This window comes from Arachis ipaensis, chromosome B10 (assembly GCF_000816755.2).
Source record: "Arachis ipaensis cultivar K30076 chromosome B10, Araip1.1, whole genome shotgun sequence".
Lineage (NCBI taxonomy): Eukaryota > Viridiplantae > Streptophyta > Magnoliopsida > Fabales > Fabaceae > Arachis > Arachis ipaensis.
Genome location: NC_029794.2, coordinates 122,805,974 through 122,811,105, shown reverse-complemented (window position 1 = coordinate 122,811,105; position 5,132 = coordinate 122,805,974). Strand labels below are relative to the sequence as shown.

At 30.8% G+C, this 5,132-nt stretch overlaps 1 long non-coding RNA gene across 8 annotated transcripts; it reads right to left on the bottom strand.

Moving 5' to 3' along the window:
* LOC107624214 lies at nucleotides 462–3,133 on the bottom strand. 8 transcript variants are annotated; one of them, XR_002355603.1, is made up of 9 exons: nucleotides 2,841–3,133; nucleotides 2,631–2,719; nucleotides 2,121–2,182; nucleotides 1,727–1,843; nucleotides 1,332–1,617; nucleotides 1,148–1,234; nucleotides 1,014–1,051; nucleotides 778–928; nucleotides 462–682 (listed from the first exon to the last, which is right to left on the bottom strand). It is a non-coding gene; the product is annotated as an uncharacterized LOC107624214 (long non-coding RNA). The 8 variants fall into 8 exon arrangements; XR_002355602.1 differs by having other exon boundaries at nucleotides 1,332–1,843; XR_002355600.1 differs by having other exon boundaries at nucleotides 1,148–1,617.

The window sequence follows — 5,132 nt, the reverse complement described above, 5'->3', positions numbered from 1 at the left end:
CACGCTAATGTAATTTGTCATAATTTTGTCACTAATCTAAAGCTATTTTGTATGAGAGAATAATTTACATCCCAAAATCGTGACTAATAATTAGCTAGTTAATTTTTAAAAACTAATAACTTACAATATTTCAGCAAGATGTCAATTCTAAAAAATTTTACAAACAACTCAAATCAAAAGATTTTCCTTAAAAACGGTTTTTTTTGCAATTGGATAAAAAATTTGTCGTTATTTTTAATGCAAAGTTTTAATTGGAAGTTTGCTATTAATTTGAATTGAAGTTTAAAATTAATATAATTTAAAGACAAGTTTACGAATTCAATATTTTTAGAAAATGAGAACATAATGTTGATAATTTTCAATCACAAAATATACTAGAAAAATATAGAATAGATAAGATAATTAAATTGTTATATATGAGGATTTATTTGCATATGATCGTACAACTTTGGGAGAAGAAATAAAAGCCAAGGCAATGAAATAAATTGATTTTATTGCATATAAGCAGAAACAGATTTGGAACAATAAAGAAGCAATGTGGATATCTTCTGGCAAAGGTGTGCATAGATTTGGTCAATCAATTACATATATTTTTTGCTTTATATCTTCATCATAATCGCTGACGTTGAAATTGATATCTGCATCAATGCCACGGAACTTGATCGCAGCTCGACCATATGCCCTGAAAATAAAATCAAACTTGCACACTAAAATTCAAATCCATGAAATATTTTTCATTAGCCAAAAAGAAAAAAAAAGAACCGATAACAAAATTACCTAGCTACAGCATGTGCTGTGTCAAATCCACCTATTCTTCAATCGCTGAGAGTGGGGTCACAGGGTGCATCTTCCAATTCAAGGTGGACAGAATCAGAAGCTCCATTCTCTGAATAGTCTTTGACTCAAACACATATTTTGCATCTTCAACCTGATGATGATTCATGATCAAATAATCACATTATTAGAAACGTCATGATGAGTTTTCTGATATAAAGGAGAAAAAAAACACGTACTTGAAGGTCCAAGAGAAGAGGCACTTGAGTTTCTTCAACTTTAGCAGCCAAAGAGATGCAAGTGACAGAGGAAATCTCATTTAGAACAAATGAATTGTTAAAGAAAAGAAAAGAGGCATTGGAAAGCTTATTACCTGATCGAAGTCCTTGTTTATACTTTTTAGCATATGATCTGAGGGGTTTTGAAGAGCAGGACAAGGAAAACCATTGGAAGCGAAAAACTACATACAAGATGATGTTCTTATGATAGTATTATAGAAATGATGGGCATTGAAAATATGAACTAGTTAGTTAGTTGGTTCTTAGTTGTATATTAACCTAAATTGCAGTAGAAGCAGGTCCAATGTAAACTGTTTTGCCAGCAGAGAACAAACAGAGATTATCAAAGAATTGAAAAACTTCAGCACTAGGCTGATGGATTGATGCAATAACTGTCCTTTGAATGGCATCTTTATGATCAAGGGATTTAATTCTTTTCATGACATAGTAAGAGGCAGCAGTGTCAAGTCAGTTGGAGAGATCACTATAGCATAGTTTTTCCCATGAAAGACAACAGCAGCTAATCTTTGTAGTTGCTTCGTTAATATACACCACCATAGAAATTCTGTTATAAATCAATATTTCATGTAGTTATCATTGTGAGAAAACTAATCTCTATAGAATTTGTAACAAAAACATGTAGTATCTTCAAACCAGAAAATTAGTATCAGTACCAAGAAAGATAAGAACATGTAGATTTAAGAGCAAACCATCCTGTGGAGTCACGACTCTCATAGTTCTTTATGGTATCCAACAGTTCAAGGGCTTCTAACACAAACTTCGTATATTCACTAAGTAAAAAGAAAAGAATAACAATGATATTTAGCACTTGAAGAGAATTTTATATATAGAACCTCATATATAGAACCTCATATCAATTTGCAATAAATTAATTAATCACTGAATAGCAATATAGTTCAATGCATTTATCCTTCAAATTGGGGCCTGCATTATATTTGCACATATGAAACAAAAGTTCAGAGACGGAACCATAAAAATAAAAATCCTTCAAATGCATTGAACAACAATGATATTTAGCACTAAGTGGGGAGAAGAAGCTTCTTATACCCCTAATACATAGGTTATTTCATTTAAATCCAAGTCAGCACCAAACACACAATCATGTTTCACTGCAAGGAAATCAGAAAATCTATCAAAATTGCAGCCAGAGCATAAGTAAAAATGCTCAGAAGCTAAAATAAATAATGCAACATATATCATTCAAGAGTCCACAAAAAACTAATTTTCGTCTTTTTTTTCACTATTATTTTGTACTCTAAATTTTGATAAAAAGCAATTCAACAAAGAACTAATATAACTATTCAGCAGAGAAATCTAAATTTAAAAAACTTGATAAAAAGCAATTCAGCAGATTCAGACAAGAACAGGAAGGAGGAGCCAAAATCAATAGTCATAAGTCATAACAAGAACTGGAAGGAACAAGAACATGCAAATTCCAGATAAAAAATCTTAGCAATTCAAATATATAGTTCATAAACAAACTTCATTCTATACCACAATCATAGAAATTTTTATGTTTCAGATTTCACAAATTACAGGAACATACAAAATTCATACCTTAGAATTTAGAAACTCAGTTCTCTGCAGCAGCAACAGTTGATTTGCAAACATAAGAGCTCTCCTGGATCGTATTCTTTGATTTTCAACTTCAAGCAAAATAGGAAAAGGACAGGGTTAGCGCTACGGCTAGGGCTAGGGATAATGAAATCAGAACAGAGTCACAATGGAAGGGTTAGGGTTAGGGATGAGAAGGAGGCGAAGGCCTACCTGAACTAACGGTGATGAGAAGAGACGATGACAAACCTCCGGCGAGGAGAGAAGAAGCAGCGACGAGAGCGGCGGCAGAGGGAGCTCGTAAGACAAGAGCACGACGGAGAGAGCTCGTGCGACAATGGTGATGAAGGGAGAAAACGCGATGAGAGCGGTGGTGGAGGGAGCTTGTGCGACGCGAGCGGCGGCGGTGGCGCGACAGCGGAGGACGTCAAATCTTCGATGGAGAGAGAGAAGCCATGGCAGTAATCCAAGAAAAACGTAAAAAAAAAGTGAAATGAGGGATTGAGAGTAACATTAACCAATCCTTTATTTTAATATTTCCGAGGGATTATTTTAAATTACACACAGATTTTCTGTCTGTAATAATTTTATAAAATCACAATATTCTGTTTATTTAATTACAGACAGATTTTTTGTCTGTAACTATTTTTCACAAAAATAAATTAATTTTTTCGACAGAATTATCGACGGATTTTTTTTTTGTCTGTAATTTATGCTAATTCATTTTTTTTTATTTTCCGACAAAAAATCCTCTGAAATTCCGTCTGTATTTCCGTGGGATAAAATTCGTCGGAAATATCCGTCTGTAATAACTAGTTTTCTAGTAGTGAATCAAAATTATTTTGGAATTTATTCAATAAAGATTAAACTGAGCTAACTCTTAAATTAATTAGGATCGTCAAAATGAGCTAACTCTTAGATTAATCTGTTGGACTAGCTTGTTTACTTGACTTATATATATGGGTATTTGACTCTAAAATCAAACTCGTAAAAATACAAACTTAAACGACTTAGTTTGATTAATCAGAAAAAATAGCAAATTAAGTTGGTTAACTCCTGGGCCAAACGGATGCCTTATGTTTTTTTTTAAATAAGCCAGTACATTTTTTTTTATGGATCCAACTTGAAATCCGACCAACCCCTGAAAAAAAGTAATACGATAAACTTAAAAATGTTTTTTTTTTGTGGCTAATATTTTTTTTTTTCAAAATTGCTCATCCAAAAAATTAGAGGTTTTTTCCAATATTAATTTTTTTTATTTTGGTAAATCAACCCAAATTTTGCATTCATGAGTAACCACAAATTATTTAATTTCAATATTTTATTTTATATGATATATAGGTCATAAGCCACACATACTCATCGCTAATATATGTTGACTAATATTACATTATTTGTAATGGTATGCACCTACTAATTTTGTTTTTCACCGTCTATGCGAATGTGGCGTTCTTGTTTTGTTTTTACATTGTTCGGCGGCCCTCTACAGGTACAACAACCATTCTCACACACAGGAAAAAATGGAGCACAAGTATTTATAAAAAAATCGCAACCACCAGGCCAAAAATTGCAACCATGGCGAGGGCAATTATTTTTTTGAAGCTCCATGTTTGTTGGTGTTTTTTGGAGAGCAAATCCTACAAAAAAATGAAAAAAGAAAAAAAGAAAAAAGTGTCATACATAATATATTTAGAATATCGTAGAAAATTTACAAAATAAAGAAGAAGAAGAAGAAAAAAAAATGGATGTATCTGGATTGACTTTTAAAATGTTTTTTTTTTGGAAAATATTTTTATTAGAAAAATAATTTTATTCTTAAAAGACAGTGTTTTAAAAAATATTTCATTAAAAATCTCTTATATATATTCTAAAAAGGATCCACGTTGTTTGTTTAAGTAAAAGCATGTTTTTATTGCTTTAGAGAGAAAAAAAGAAAATACAAACACATTTTATCAACCAAAATTGAGTTGGCTTTAAAATGTAATACCATACTAGAATTCTTTTTTGTGACCTCAATTTGGAGATTGAAAGAAAATAATTAACAAATTTTTTTAGAAAAGAAAAAGAAAATACATAGAAGATGAGAAAGAAAATACCATTAGTGGCCATCAAAGCAAAAAAGATCATGACAAATGCTATTTTGACCGTAATCTTCACCATGTTTTCAAATTTTTTGATTTAAGCCTAAGTTGGAGTAACCAAACAAATTAAAATATTTTCTCTTTTGATGACTTCTATTAAGGCTTTCTCATGCATATTTATAGAGTTGGATGAATGTCGAAAACTAACAATAACTTATAATATATTCATAAAATACTTAATTGTGGATATTTTTAATTAATACTTTCTATTCTTAGTTTGTGACAACCAAAGTTGACCATATTCTCTCATTATGTGTGCATATAAATAAAGTGATAATTACTTGAAAATTAAAAACTATTTAATAATAATAATTATAATAATAACAATAACTACTGTATATATAGATTTTTTTTTTTTTTTTGG